The sequence below is a fragment of the Lithobates pipiens genome, unplaced genomic scaffold, assembly GCF_037356315.1.
Source record: "Lithobates pipiens isolate NorthernLeopardFrog02 unplaced genomic scaffold, aLitPip1_a1.2 Scaffold_3, whole genome shotgun sequence".
In the NCBI taxonomy this organism is placed as follows: domain Eukaryota; kingdom Metazoa; phylum Chordata; class Amphibia; order Anura; family Ranidae; genus Lithobates; species Lithobates pipiens.
The window spans coordinates 145,186,651-145,203,826 of record NW_027507790.1 but is presented as its reverse complement, the minus strand read 5'-3'; the positions used below and the strand labels follow the sequence as shown (position 1 = coordinate 145,203,826).

Below are 17,176 nucleotides of genomic sequence, written 5' to 3'. Positions count from 1 at the left end.
CTTTTGGGAATCAGACGGCACCATTGCCCCCATTGCCACCGATTTGGCATGCGATTTGACAGGCTCTTCCAATCCTACATGATTGATTTTTAGCCCCAATGAAGGGGGATTACTGACCCCCAAAATACATTGGATGTTGCATAATAAAATCTTTCAAAGGATTATACAAACTGTCTGGTGATCAATTGTTAACAAGACAGAGAGTGAGGGGGGAACTTTCGACTGGAGCATCTAATAGCAATAAAATCCCAGACAGGGGTTCTAGTACCTTCACACTCAAAATGAAGAAAAAAGTTTTTGGCTTGACACACTTTTACCGCTTCCCGCCCGCCATATAGCCAAATGACGGCTATAGAGCAGGCTCTTTCGTCCAGGAGGCCGTCCCTAGTCGTCCTGGTGTTTACTTCCGCAATGCGCGCCCCGTGGGCGCGCATCGGGGAAGTTTTGTGTTTGCCGTGTCCCCCGGAGACAGGCAAACACAGATCGCTGTAAACGGCCAATCACAGCGGCCGTTTACAGCGCAATCGGCGTGTCCAATATGAGATGATCTCATATATAAACATATGAGATCATCTCTCAGCGCCGCTCTCCCTCCTCTCACAGACAGCGTGTGAGAGGGGAGAGATGAACGGCTGCAGCGGCCGTAAGTGGGAAAATAAAAAATAAAATAAAAAAAAGTGCCATCCGCCCCAGTGCCATCCTCCCCCAGTGCCATGCTCCCCCAGTGCCATCCTCCCCCAGTGCCATCCTGCCCCAGTGCCATCCACCCCAGTGCCATCTGCCCCAGTGCCATCCACCCCAGTGCTATCTGTTCTCAGTGCCATCTGTTAGTGCTATCTCTCCCCAGTGCCACCTGTTATCAGTGCCATTTGTCCCCAGTGCCATCTGTCATCAGTGCCACGTATAAGTGCCATCTGTCATCAGTGCCACGTGTCATCAGTGTCACATATTAGTGCCATCTGTCATCAGTGCCACGTATCAGTGCTATTTGTCATCAGTGCCACCTGTCAGTGTCACGTGCCATCTGTTGTCCATGTCACGTGTCATCAATGCCACTTATCAGTGCCATCTGTCATCAGTGTCACGCGTCATCGGTTCCACGTATTAGTGCCATCTGTCATCGGTGCCACGTATTAGTGACACGTATTAGTGCCATCTGTCATCAGTGCCACGTATTAGTGCCATCTGTCATCAGTGCCACGTATTAGTGCCACGTGTCATCAGTGCCACGTATAAGTGCCATCTGTCATCAGTGCCACATATTAGGGCCATCTGTCATCAGTGCCACGTGTCATCAGTGCCACGTATACATGTCATCATTGCCACGTATCAGTGCCATCTGTCATCAGTGTCACGTGTCATTGTCCTGGTGCTCCAGGGCCTTCAAAAGTGTAATAGGTAGTCAACAAGTTAGATGTGTAATTTATGCTCCTAGAACACCTGATGGCGCTCCCTGCATGTTGGGCCTCTCTATGTGGCCAGGCTGTGAAAAAGTCCCACACATGTGGTATTGTAATACTCAGGAGGAGTAGCAGAATTTTTTTGGGTTATCATTTGTGGTATACACATGCCATGTGAGAGAAATAACCTATTACAATGACAATTTTGTGGGAAAAAAATCAAAAAATGAAAAATCTTAATTTTGCAAAGAATTGTGGGAAAAAAATTACAACATCAAAAAGCTCACCATGGCTCTTACTAAAAACCTTGGAATTTCTACTTTCCAAAAAGGGGTCATTTGGGGGGTATTTGTACTTTCCTGGCTTGTTCGGGTCACAAGAAGCGAGATAGGCCACCAGTACATCAATTTTGTGCGATTCGCACCACAGCTTGTAGACTCTCTAACTTTCACAAAGACCAAATAATATCCACTAATTTGGGTTATTTTTACCAAAGATATGTAGCAGTATAAATTGTGGCCAAAATGTATGACGAAAAATTAATAATTTGCATAATTTTGTCACAGAAACAAAGAAATATGCGTTTTTTTCCAAATTTTCAGTCTTTTTTCTTTTTTTTTTCTCAATCAAAGGTTTTCTTGAAAATAAGATCAGGTTTACAGTCAAAGTCTGAATACAAATATCATTGCAGTCAATCTGTAAACAGTAAAACATATAAAAATAAAAACCCCAGAGGTGATCAAATACCACCAAAAGAAAGCTCTATTTGTGGGGGAAAAAAAAGGACAAACAATTAATTTGGGTACAGTGTTGCATGACTGAGTAATTGTCATTCAAAGTGTGAGAGCACCGAAAGCTGAAAATTGGTCTGGGCAGGAAGGGTGTTTAAGTGCCCAGTAAGCAAGTGGTTAAATTACAAAATAGTTTGAGAACCAATCATATATGTTATAGTATTTTAATGAAAGTTGAGTTTTCCTTTAAAGATATGACTATTTTGTGTAAAAGAAAATTTGCCCAAAAAATTGTCAGAAAAACTAACAATGATCTTGACATCAATATGCCTATCAACACTCCAAAAAAGTATTTAGCATTCACTTAAATAGTTAAAAACACAACATAATAACACAGTTTTCCTTTAGTGTAAAAAATAATATTAGCCTAAAGTGTATCTAAAACCATTTTTTTTTTCATTTTAGAGTTGTAAGGGATTAGATCCACCATCAAAATGTATCTCCACTGAGGACATTGATCCCTCCATTTGTCCTGGTAACCATTGTCTCAGATAAGGAAAGTAAGGGGATTTTAACGGCATTAGGGAACTTACAAAATAAATAATTGAGTAAATTTTTTGTTGCTCTAACATTCAAATTTTCGAGTGTGTACCTCCTTTTTCTAAGGTCCAAGCAGTAGGGAAAATCCAAAATTTTAAATATAAATGAGGGGAAATCTTCCCATGGGGACAAGTCTCCCCAAAGGGACACAGATGGCATAAATCATTTTCTACTCCATCCAAAATGAGATAAAATGTTTTTTTCTTAAATACACTGTAAAGTATATGTAAAGCTTAACTTTTGTTTCCCTTTGTTGAGTTAAACAATTAAAAGCATTTTATTATATCTCTTTGATTAATGAAAAACAATACCCGTGGATTCTGCCATAAATTTGGTGAACATCCTGTGCTCTCTGCCTCTGCTGACTCTTAACATTGTAACAATTTATCTCTGTAGTATAACTTCCCCTTGCATGTGTCACTTCCTGTTTAGAGGTGACATACTGTATGAAGAAGGAGGTTGGGCCTTGTGGTCTTCTAGCAAGTGGGAAGTTGGGAGTGAGACAATACATGTAAGATGTGATCGTGAAACCAAGTTTGAGACTACCCTGGAGCAGGACCTAGTATGGGACTGTGGACTGACGTTATTATCCAATCTTTGGGATAAGGCTTAACTTAAGCTATAGAGAACCACAGTACAGTCCAAGCACTGCACTTGGAAAATATTAAGTTTGCCTGAACTTGCATGGTTCTGTAAATTTTACTGAAAATAATGAAAACCAGAAAAATAAGTTACTGGATAGGTGAACCATCTGGTACATTTTACTTATGAAAAGAGTGAGAATGTGCTCCTACAGTGAATAAGGATTGAAGTGTAAACATTTATGTTAACCTTCTGGGTGATGGCGTGTAAGAAGTAAAATTAAGTCATCTCTAGAAAGGAGGTGGCAGTGGCTGGGAAACTGAATCTCTGTAGGAAGGGTAGACTGGTAGCTGTATGGTTTGCCCATCTAAGCAGCAGGGTCCTTTATTAGGGCCCGCTGTGGAATGGAACTCTCATAGGGACTGGGCCTGGACCACAGTGTCTGAATATACAGCAGCTTCCCTCAATATCTTCAGACTGGAAAGAATACAATGTATCATGTAATGTATGTAAAAGAGCTGGTAGAGAGAATCCATACTCAACGTGGTATCTCTCAAAATGTAGTCAGTAGTAAACCCTGTAGACAGTGCTAGGACTGGTGTCACTGGCAAGTGAAAAGATGTTATTCTTCTGGTGTGGGGTCTGGTGGAGTAATTTGGCTTTTGGCCATGAAAGACGGTAACTCACACATGAAACCAATACCATCATGTTGACACCTGAAAAAAGAAAATTTGCAGTATGCAGTTCCCCATGCTAAAAAGCTATTCTGCAGTCCTTAAACATTTCTTGTCCTAAAGTGACAACACCGCTTCTCTCTCTGCACATACTTTATAGTAAGTGAGTGTCATCACTCTAGGACAGAAAGTATATTAGCAGGATCGCCCGGTCATAATAGAGAAAACAAGAAAAACTAAGGCAGCCTGTATGTCTAAGAACTGGTAAGTTGCAATATATGATATTTGTATTCATAGGTATAGCTACACTTTACTTTGTACGGTGAAACCGTAAAATGAATGCAAATTGTTCCCAAGGTAATCCTTCCACCGGCATATGTGCCTGACCCCACATTTTACTGGGTCCAGTGCCAGTGTGTACACGTTCTATGATGTCAATACCATGCTTTAGTATCTTCAGCATCGTAACATTAACTCTTTGTTACTAGTAATCCCAACAAGTATAACATAGGATTACTGCCTTCCTATTCAAACAAAGATAAGAGATTATCTAAGCATTACCTTCTGGCATGCAGAATAAGAACATATGTGCTGCAGACAGTACCCCCTATTTCCACCTTGGCTTCCTCTTCTCCAGCTTTGAACTTTATTCAGCTCAATCATATTTCCTGCCTCTCTGTTCTACCTTTATGGCATGGATCTTTTCCTTGCTTCCTTCTTTATATCAGCACAACAGACACATTCCAGCTATTTTTTTAGGATATTCTCTGCAGATCTGTATATTCTCCATCTGCCGACACATGATACTAATCACTCTATACAATAACTTAACCCAGGGCGTGCGGTCAGCATGTAGATCTGCTAAATCTGGAGTGATTCCTGTTATCTTCAATGTCCTTTGATCTGGTGGTAAACTGTGCTTCTCTGCTCGCTTGATGAGTGGGGTATGTGTCATGTTGATGGATATATTTGATACATATTGTTGATGGTCTATGATCTAGCACAGATCCCATTAATGAAAACCATTCTGTAGGTTTTTTTTCCCATACTAGTAGTGTAGGGGGTCAGAATGTAAGGTGATATTAGCTGGGAGTTCTTGTCAGAGGCTATATATACATAGAAGAATAAAAAAGAATGTATTTAGACATGTACATAAAATCCACTTCATACTCTACCAATTAAATTAGCTATCTAATTAACCATGACATATTGGGGTTCTGAAATGACGAATGCAATGTGTTTTACCTTATTATATTCTCATGACCCTGCAATGGAAATAAATGTTTGACAAAAGCTGATAACCATTTAGCTATCTTTAACTGAACTTAAAGGTTTTATATTGGAAGAAGGATGATGATAAAAGTGCATGTTAAAATAATATTTCCAGAAAAATAACATTTTGACCGATTGTCTTCTTTTAAAATAATTTCCTCGGTCCCTGTGGACTTTCACTTATCTTTATCATTACTGAAGCTGGAAATGTATGGCTTTCTACTCATTGGGATCTAAGAGCTGAAGACTATATACGGTGAACAGGTCTCTCTATTGAGATTTTCCAGTGTAACAATACCAAACCTGTTGTGTTACCACTTAGTGTTCACCAAAGTATGTTAAATGTGGTCTTCATACTGCCCTCATATGCAAATAATATTGTAATATCCATTTTTGCTTTTATTAGCAAAAATACAACTATTACACACTTACAAGTCCTAACATAAGCACACAAACCTATTGGGGTGCCACCTAATGTTCACTACAGTATTTTGTACCACATACAGTTGAATGCATTGTCCGTTTGTGCATTTTTTTTCCCTTAAAGTGTTATTAAAGGAGAAGTATAGGCCAAACTTTTTGGGCTATACTTCTCCTGTGGGTCACAGGAGTGCAGTTCGTTCTGCACTCCAGTGACCCGATTTCCCAGAGCCGGACCAGAAAGAAGCCTGGACTGACAGCTGGCTCAGCCTCTCACAGAGCCATTGAGAGCCTGAGCCAGCCCCTCTTGCTCCCTCCTTCAGTGAGCACTGGAGGGGCAGAGCAGGGAGCCGATGACTGAAAATCACCATATTTGTGCAGTTTGCGGTGTTTGATCGTTCAGTTCTCAGTCTTAGAGACTGCAACTGTGATCAGTGCTGTAGCCATCTCGTGAGTATAATGTTTTTTTTTTTTGATTTCCAAACTTCTATTTTAAACTCAGAAGCAAACATGTATTATAATGCAGCTTATTAATTCTTAGATGTGATGGCTGCATTCATTTTATTTTTTGAGCTATCTTTCCCTTATTTTCACCTGGTGATCCAGCCAATAAGTCTGTTGTTTTTCAAAAGAACAGGCTCACTTGCAGATCAAACAGTTACAGGGTTGAGAGAAACCATCTATTAATGACAGGGGTGCTTACAATAATCAGCTTTTATTTATTTATGTAAAACCTTTATTCCAAAAAGAAAAAAAAATGTTACTGTAATTGCTTATTAGTATAGGTGTTAGCTGGAGTTTGGCTTCAATTTGTTAGTGTATCTAAATCTCGTAGTACTTCTAAAGCCCTGTACACACTATCAGATTGTCTGCTGAGTTTTTCCTTCAGATTTACCAAAACCATGTAGTAGAAGGGCCAGCCTGATTGCATACACATTGAAACTCCTAAGGTTTGACCTCATATTATATGGTTTTGGTAAATCTGAAGGAAAAACTCAGCAGACAATCTGATAGTGTGTACAGGGCTTTAGAAGTACTACGAGATTTAGATACGGGGCTTAACACTTCCCTCCCCCCAGATTGACAATGCTGCTGTCCAAAGGTGGCCCCTGTACTTCGTCATCTAGAGTGGGGGCACTCTAAGCCCCTGTACACACGGTCGGACATTCTGCCAACCAAATCCGTTGGATTTTGTCTGACGGATTTTGCCCGACGGATTGTGTCGAAACTGTTGCATACACACGGTCGGACCAAGTTGTCGGAAAATCTGATCATTCAGAACGTGATGACGTTATTTCGTTACGACGGGACTACGTTCAGGCTAGTAGCCAATAGCTTTGGTGTAGGAATTTGATCTGAGCATGCGTGGCACTTTGTCCAATCGGAATTCTCTACACATGATCGGAGTATGTCTGATCGGACCAGTTTGTCGGAAAATATTTCCAACAAGTTGGAAAATTGGGTCCGACAGATATTCCGACGGAATCAGTCCGATGCATACCACACACAGTCGGATTATCCGACAACACGGTCCGATAGGACACATTCCGACGGATTCTCTGACCGTGTCTACAAGGGCTAATACAGGTGAAAACAGAGGGGGAAAAAGCCCAAAAAAAGAAAGCTAATGCAGCCACCACTTCCAATGATGTGTAATATATTACACATTTGGTTTTGGGCTTAATACCCTATTACTTTTCCCCTGTTGATCCTGCCAGTAACACACTTCCTGTCCTAGGGTAACAACACTCACTCGCCGTACTGTCTCTGGTAAACATGTTAAACTGCAGGACTGTCACGCTATATTAGAACTACAGTACACTAAAGCTGGGCATACAAATATATTTATTTCCTGCTAAACCATCCAAATGTTGGTACATGTATGCCCAGCTTTAGCCCCCTCTTTATCTCTATAACATGGTCAGAAGGTACTATGCAGTCTACAAAGATAGCTGGGGAGAATCAACAGATTGTTTTTACACCTATAGAACAGTCAACAAAACACTTTCATTGGTGTATTTAACAGACCAAAATGGAGCAAAAAAGAGAAGTTCATTGTTAAGGCTTACAAGTACTTTAAAGAGGAACTTCAGTCATGCTTTAAACAAGTCATAAGGTAGCTATACTGTAGCTGCTGGCTTTTAACAAATAGGTACAGTGCTTACCATCCCAGGAGTCAAGTGTTTTCTTCACTGGAGCCACCAATTCATCGACAGGCTTTGGATCTCCATTGCATGCGGAAGCCAGTTGTGACTTCTTGATGTCTCACAACTGGCTCTCCACTGTGCATGTGTAATATCGTGTGGCATTGTCAGATTGGTCCTGCAGCCTCCTTGGATATGCGACATGTCCCAAGTGGTTTCAGGCCAAGCTGTTGAGCTTCCGGGAATCTAGCCTAGGTAACTATTGCAGAAGTTGGAGCGGGTTCTTGTCAGAAATAGGTATGTGTACACTAATGCCGCATACACACGACCGGACTTTCCAGCAGAATAGGTCCAACTAAATCATTCCGTTGGATATTCCAATCAAGTGTGGGATAATCCAATCGTTTTTCTTTAAAAAAATTCAGACAGACCTAGAAATAGAACATGTTTCAAATCTGTCCAACGGACTCAATTCCTATTGGGAAAACCAATTGTCTGTATGCTGGTCCGACGGACTAAATACGACGCAAGGGCAGCTATTGACTACTGGCTATTAAACTTCCTTTTCTAGTCCCGTCGTACGTCATCACGTTCAAAACGTTCATTTGGAAGTTCGTCATAACTCAGTCGAAAAGCCGTCAGGAAGACCATCGGACCTTTTCTGGCGGAAAGTTCCAGTCGTGTGTACGCGGCATTAGGATTTAATGATTTGTATGATACAATGCATTGTATTTTATATATTTATTTATGGTGGAGAAGAAAGGTTCAATATTAGGAGAGAGTAGAGCTATTGTTCCCCTGCAGATAAAAGTATAAGGATTAAGCCTAGTACACACGAGCCTAGCGTCGGATGACATCAGCCGGTTCAATAACAAGCTGGGCAACATTCAGCTGACGTGTATGGCAGCTGACCCAACAGAAGCTGGCCATTTGGCCAGCTCCTGTCAAACGAGCATGCTGGAAAACCAGCAGTCGACCATGCCCCAATCACTGCTCTCAGCCAATGACTGAAAGCTCTGACCAGAGTGTTCTGGCGGGGGAGTATCCCCTGTCATAACACAAAAGAACAGAAGATGAGATTGCTGCTGCAACATTGGATCATTAGTACAGCGGCTTTGACTAGCGGTGTTTACCAGGCTTTATGGGTAGCTTTCTGAGCCAGGAGACCCCGTATTTTCATTGTTCCCTTTTGTCCAACCCAAGGGACCTGGGATTGGTCAGAGCTTCAGTTTCTGGGATTCTTGTTCCTATATCTTGGTGATGCTACATAGATGTACAGCATCTAGAAAACTGCACTTTTATTCTTAACTACATAACTACATAGCTTGTTTTGTGTTTCAATTGATTTTATTATGTTTTTTTAAAAAGAGTAAAAGCAATAAGAGCACTGTACAGAGCAGCGATCAATCCTTGTAAGCTCTGTGTAGACAATGGTACATAAGCAGGGAAAACAAAAACAGCAGAAAATCGTGGCAATTGGGTGGATCTTCTCTAAACTCACAGGTGAGCATTTGACCACCAACAGAAGTGGACAGGAATAACATATTTTGTGTTGAAACGTGGATATAAAACAACAAAACCATTGTGAACACTGGGAGGTGGTCATCCATACCATCAACCCTTGGATCATTATGTGGGACAATAAAACCCAAGCTATCGCAGTCAATTCCACCCTAAATCTTAATCCCTGGAAGTAGGCCCAACAAGTAGGAAAGCCCACGTCCAGTGACCATGGTTCCCAAAGTATTACTTGTTGCCAAGCATTGTAATGGTCCCACAAAAGGGACTCCAAGCCCCCACATATGAGCATCAATAACTTAGATAAGAATAGAAAAGAAAAAGAGAACGTCATGCCAGGACTGGCCAAAGTTAAGGAAATAATAAGAGAAATAAAAAAAAATAAAAAGAAGAAGAAAGGAAATGGATCCGTCCATTAACTTATTCGTACAATAAGTATAACGCAGCTTGTTTTAAACATAAACCACCTGGCCTATCTGTCAGAATAGGATTCTATATTATCCAGGAGAGATGGACTTGTTAGCGAGATCATAAACAGCATCTTCTAGCCAGTATCTTCGTACCTTATTTTTAGCTGCATTAATCAGATTCTTTGTATTGTTTTATTGAACTTTCTATCCCGTGAAACAAACACGTTTAAGGTTCTTCTAATATTTCTCTGTTAGTAATTTCTTTTATTAACTGTTAGATCTCTTTCCAATAGCTTTTTATTTATGGACAATCCCACCATAAATGTGCCATCCTTCCCACTACTTTACATCCCCGCCGACAATATAGTGATTTCCCTATTTGATATTTACTTATTTTGTCGGGGGTTATATAGCACCTTGTAAGGCATTTATAGTTCATCTCTGCTGTGTTAGAGTCAACTGTGGATCTATGTACCAATCTCAAAAAGTTTTTCTAATTTTTGTTTATTCCCTTGTGTTCCCAATTCTTTTTCCCATTTTTTTTTATGCATGGTGGGACCTCCAGCCCTTCCTCTGCCAATTTTTTTTTATAAATCCGTGATATCCCATTTTTTGTATTTGGTGCCATACTCGGCCACTCCAGCGGCCTCAGATCTTCCGCTGATCTGCATATTTTCCCCTTTTCTGTTATATCCTTTAATTGTGCATTTCCATTTTTTATCCAGTCTACAAATAATTTCCCTTTTTATGGTGTAAAGTAGTTGGTTTCTTTCAGTTATATTAATGGAAAATTATATTTCCACAAATAAACAGCATCTTCTAATCTACACAATAAATTGAGTAATTTTATAAAGCATATTGTAGTCTAGAACATTGTTTTATACAGCTCAATTTAAAGCCACAAAATGGTTTTAGGACCCCTTCTGTTCTTAACCCACCTTGTCTTACACAGTGGCTGGAGAAGACAGTTGTTTTGTTTCCCAGCCATTGTACAGAGATGCATGCAGTTCCAAAGGATCTTTCCATTTCAGCTGAGCTATTGGTCTCAGTCATTTCATGCTTCCTTCTCATTCTTTGTAATATTATTCCTCTTGTTCCTGACTAAGGGCAAAGTCAATACAGGAATGCTTACATCGGGATGTTAGATTTGCATGTAATTTAACTACAGTACAATTACATCCAATAATAATTAATCAATAATAATTACTGGCATTAACCGCTTCAGCTGAGGAAGGTTTCCCCCACTTCATGACCAGGCCATTTTTTGAGATAGGGCACTTCGTTACTTTAACTGACAATTGCGCGGTTGTGTGGTGCTGTACCCAAATAAAATTGATTTCCTTTTTTTCCCATAAATAGAGATTTCTTTTGGTATTTGATCACCTCTGCAGTTCTTATTTGTTGCGCTATAAACAAAAAAAGACTGACAATTTTGAAAGAAAAATATATTTTTTACTTTCTCCTATAAAACACATCCAATAAAAATTTTTAAAAAATCTAATTTATTCATCAATTTAGGCCAATATGTATTTTGCTACGTGTTTTTGGTAAAAAAAATCACAATACGTGTATATTGATTGGTTTGCGCAAACGTTATAGTGTCTACAAACATTTTATGGAATTTTTATTTATTTATTTTACCAGTAATGGCGGTGATCAGCAACTTATAGCATGACTGCGACATTGCGGCAGACAAATCAAACACTAATTAACACTTTTGCTATTCTTTTTAGGGACCAGTAACACCAATGCAGTGATCAGGGATACAAAAATATGTACACTGGCAGGGAAGGGGTTAACATCAGGGGTGATCAAAGGGTTAAATGTATTCCTAGGGAGTGATTTGTAACTGAGTAGGGGGGTGCTTTAACTGTGGGAAGACAGAGATCCATGTTCCTGCTTAGCATAAACACAGGATCTCTGTCTTCCCTACTAACAGAACGGCAATCTGCCTTGTTTACATAGGCAGACTGCCGTTCTGCCTCTGTCGGGAAAGATCGGCATGTCCCAGCGGACATTGGGTCTACTGGACCCATTGATTGGCCCCCACTGTGTCCAATCATGGCGGGAGCGAGTCGCCAGCTGTGCATGTGAATGCCACAGACCCGGAAGTAAAAAATCATGTACCTGTATGTGATTTTGCACAGAGGAGCCGCAGCAAATGTATGTGGGGAGGTCGGCAAGAGGTTAATTAAAGTACAAATAGACATGTGATATACTGTATATTCACATGTACATAAAAAGTAACTTTCATCAAAACCTCATAAATTAATGATGCTTATCTAAGTTGGATACCATATAAAGCCAGGATGACAGTTCAACATGCTGAATGCAGCTGTGAAATGATCAAATATTCAACCAGTTTGAATGCCAGCCCAGTGGAGTAAATAATTAATAACAAAGGAAATCTCACACACAGCGTTCATAAAAAAAAACATTGGACAAAGCTTTTTTCGCCTCAAGGCTTCTTTATCTATTGCATGACTACTGCAGAGGGAGAAAGAGGAGCTGTAACTTCTACTGCATTCTATTTTACAGCGGTATTTTGACATTATTTCCTGTAACAAATAAACTGATCATCTTCCTTCACATCCTTTCTCAATTGATGCCTGCTGTTTGACGCTCTGTCTCGCTATACCTATTTTCCTTGGCAAATTTGTTTATTGAATTTTAACAATTAGTATACATAAATACATATTGCGGCAGCAAAAGAAAAGATCACATATATGGTAATAATATTGAGTTGTAGTTCCAACATAAACTAAAAGTAGTTTAACTAAAACTATTTTAGCATGGATCTAACTACTCAAATGATTGCATCATACATTGTATAAGAGAGGCTAAAACCAACTTAGACCAGGTTAATATAAGATGACCTCAGATAAAAAATAAAAAGGTCTTCATTATTATCAAGAGTATAGTTTTTGAATAATACAAAAATAAATAATAATTTATTACATAATCTAAAATACTACATATTGGAACTATGTACAACTGGTATAATGATAACCAAAGAAATAAATGTTCTGCTACCAGACCTATATAAAGAGTAAATTAAAAGAGGAGAGAGAGATTAGGATGAAAAGGTAGAAGAGAGAAAGAAGAAAAAAGAAAAAGTAATCTTAGGTAGGAGAAAAATAGAGAATAAAGAAATGAGAGGTAGTAGGGGTCCCCTGGGTAGTACATGGTAATAAACACATACTATGAATGCAGAGAATGGAAGTATAAATTGATATTACCAAGGTCTTAGTAATGAAACATCAAAATTGGAAGGCAAAAAGTTATTCACCCAGGGATTCCATATATTTTCAAAGTTGGATATTTTATCTTGAGTTATAGGCTCTGTTTTGGCATAGATCATTGCTTGATTAACTCTATTTTTAACTTCAGCAATTATTAAGGATGGGGATTTCCAAGCTTTGTCAATTGTTTGTTTTGCGGCTGTAGTGATCTGTAATAGGAGTTTGAATTGGCTGTAGGAGAGAGTTGCCGGTTTTAAGTTTAAAAGTGCTATTGTAGGATCCGGGTTGATAGGGATTTCAAACAGTGTTGAAATCATAAGAAATACATCTTTACAGAATTTTTTTGCGACCGGGCAATCCCACCAAGTATGAAGATGTGATCCAAGATCACCACAGCCACGAAAACAACCATCCTATTGCTATTTTAGTAATTTGTTATAGCATAAATATGGAATAATGCATTACCGTGTATTGTTTTAAGAAGGCAAGCTTTCCATCTTCATATGGTAATGAACTTCTATGACTGGGTCATGGAGCTCATGCAACAGGAAGTGATGTTGACAGGAAGTAGGGGAAGGGAACAAAGTACTTGAACACAGTCATGTGCTGAACACAAAGGAGAAGTAGTTTTACAGGACTCCAAGATGCAAGGAGCAGTAGGATAGAAGGAAGACTGAAAGAATTAAATTTACCTGGGGATGACACTGAATTTCCAACTCAAGTTAAGTTACTGTTAGTGTATTCCCTATTACATACATTGTTCAGTGCTAATTTTCTAGAAAGGACAGATAGCTTGTGCATCTGTATATTGTTTGCATATTTTGCAATACTCTCTATGTCCTGTATGGTTTTCCTAAAAGTGTATGTAGTTTGAAGGTACAGCATTTTTGTTTAGTAAAGCGCATTAATACATTACAGGTTTTTATGCTTCTTGCTTACAGCAAAGTAACCTTACAGAACACAAAGCAAAACACCCTTTACTTAAGCAACCTTTCCCAAACTTTTTACCCCAGAGGAACCCTTAAATAAATGTTCAGATATTAAGAAACTCTTACTAAAACCAATTTATTGGGGTCAACAGGAAAACACCCTTTATGTTAGTGGTCATTATGAAGAATTCAACCCTTACAGTGATGTTCAAAATACCACCCTTAAATTCAGCAAAAAAGATAATAGAACTCATGCTGCTGGCTTTGGCAAATGGCATTGGTCTGGAATTATGAAATGGGAAAATTGAAAAATGCAATTTCAGGCACAATGAAATAGGAGGCCAATCAGCCACAGCTCCAGGAAGTCCTAGCAATTCCTGGAGGAACACTAGAGTTCCATGGCACTCTGGTTGAGAAGGGCTGCTCTAAGGCCTCATTCCAATGGGTGGCCAGGAAACGGTAAAAGCAGGCAATTGAGTTGTGGTTTTACTGGCCTCTGACTACACACATAAAAGATAACACCCAGGGCTTTTCACATGCCACAACCATTATGCTTTACTTTGCAGACATGGCACAACTTTTATGCGCTAGGAAGGCAATACAATCACCAGTCACAGCCTTTTCAAATGAAATGCTTGGCTTGCAGTTGTGGCATAGTATTTACTTTAAAAAAATGAAACAAAAGGGCATTCAGGTTCTTGCAGTATTGCCTCTTGAATGCCTGGCAGTTGCAGGTCTACCACCCTCTATAAAGTGATCCACCTCCGATAGATTTTTGGAGAAGCCTTAGAGAGTGCCATAGCTATGAATCAGCTCTAATGTCCCATACACACGGTCGGGCATTCCGACCACAAAATCCGTCTGATTTTTTCAGACGGATTTTGCCCGAAACTAGTCTTGCACACCCACGTTCGCACAAAGTTGTCGGAAAATCCGATAGTTCGGAACGAGGTGATGTTCGTAACATACGACGGGACTCCATAGAGGCCAGTAGCCAATAGCTTTCGTTTCCAATTTTTTTCTGAGAATGCATGCCACTTTGTGCGTCTAAATTCTCTACACACGATCGGAAAAAGTCTGATCGGATTTTGTTTTTGGAAAAATTTTAGATTCAGCTCTCAAACTTTTTCCGTTGGAAATTCCGACAGAAAAAGTCAGATAGAGCCCACACACGATCGGATTTTCCGACAACATAATCCGACCTGACTTTTTCCGTCGGAATTTCCGACCGTATGTATGGGGCAAAAGAGGTTTGCAAAAGTGATATTTTAAATGTAACTATTTATTTTACAATGAAAGAATATTTAAATTTAAATATACAGTGCCTTGAAAAAATATTCATACCTCTTGAAATGTTCCACATTTTGCCATGTTACAATCAAAAATGGAAATGTATTTTATTGGGATTTTATGTGATAGACCAACACAAAGTGGCACATAATTGTGAAGTGGAAGGAAAATGATAAATGGTCTTCAATTTTCTTTTTCTGTCAGATTGGATGGAGAGTGTCTGCGAACAGCAATTTTCAAGTCTTGCCACAAATACTCAATTTGATTTAGGTCTGCACTTTAAAAATAGAGCAGCGGGAAATCAGACCCCCCTGAGAAAGGAAGTCACGGGCGGACCAAGCTGCTTTTTGAGGGAACTTTATTATTGCACAATTAATGAAAACAAGAATCCAAAAACTAGGTACCCAGAACCAACACCTAGACTGATATTAAAATAAGACAACTTTGTCTCTATAAAAAAGCAGCTGCATCACGTATACATCAGGCACACACACCTCATATACACCCAAATTAGTTGACTCTTATTCCACTGGTGATAAACACTGTATAGAGGGTGGCATATAGCCACAAGTAGTCAGTAATTCATTCAGGTTTTCAGCTTCAGGCCAAGCCATATAAGTAAGGGTAATCCAGTGTAAAATGCATTTAAATAGGATAGTGGGTAACGCTCATCTGCAGGTCAGGACAAAAGTAATGACACCTTCCAGCTATTAGCCCCTGTACACACGGTTGGAGATTTCGACAACCAAATCCGTCGGATTCTGCCCGTCGGATTTTGTCCGTCGGATCTTGTCCGAAACTGTTGCATACACACGGTCGGACAAAGTTGGCGAAAAATCCGATCTTTCAGAACGTGATGACGTAATTTCGTTACGATGGGACTACATTCAGGCTAGTAGCCAATAGCTTTGATGTAGGAATTTGATCTGAGCATGCGTGGCACTTGGTCCGATCAAAATGCTCTACACATGATCGGATTAAGTCCAACCGGCCCAGTTGGTTGGGAAATATTTCCAACATGTTGGAAAATTGGGTCTGACGGAGATTCGGACGAAATCAGTCCGATGCATACCACACACAGTCGGATTATCCTACGACACGGTCCGATAGGACACATTCCGACGGATTCTCTGACCGTGTGTACAAGGCTTTAGAGACTCTTGTCCACAACAGTCGGGTGAGCGGACCAGTGGTCCTGTGATTGTCTATATCATTGCACAATACTTCTGTCCTGACCTGCAGAAGAGCTTTACCCACTATCCTAGTTAAATAAACTTTACACTGGATTTTTACTTATATGGCTTGGCCTGAAACTGAAAACCTGAACAGATTACTGACTTCTTTTGGCTATATGCCACCCTCTCTACAGTGTATATCACCAGTGGAATAAGAGTCAGCTACGTTAACCCAATGGCATCGCTCTTTATAGGGTCTACTTTACAAGTGTGTGAATTTCCAATAAATTACCCCTTTATCTCCCATCTGGGGGCTTGATGGCTAATAGTGATGGGATATGCACATTTAGTAATGGTGCTATTCACCAGCACTAACGTGCCTATCTAACCGCCTATTCACTTGGGCGTACATGGGGTATGTGTGCCTGATATATATGTGATGCAGCTGCTTTTTTATAGAAAATGTTGTCTTATTTTAATATTAGTCTAGGTGTCGTGGTGGGTACCTAGTTTTTGTATTCTTGTTTTCATTAATTGTGCAATAATAAAGTTCCCTTGATTAGCAGCTTGGTCCGCCCATGACTTACTTTCTCAAGGGGGTCTTCTTCCCCTGCTCTATTTATTCCAATTTTAAGCCCCCGAGACCACACCATAGCTGGTGAGCCTGCACCTTAAAGAGGAAGTAAACCCTGATGGGTTTACTTCCTCTTTGATTCCCTGCAAAGGTAAAGCATAATTGACTACTATGCATCGCATAGTAGCCATTATGTGTCACTTACCTGACACAGG

General features: G+C 39.8%; 1 protein-coding gene across 2 annotated transcripts in view; it reads right to left on the bottom strand.

Annotated features, from left to right (window-relative positions):
- The window catches only part of LIX1 (limb and CNS expressed 1), a 237,958-nt gene that overhangs the window by 114,639 nt on the left and 106,143 nt on the right, over positions 1–17,176 (bottom strand). The gene's annotated exons all lie outside the window — the stretch shown is intronic.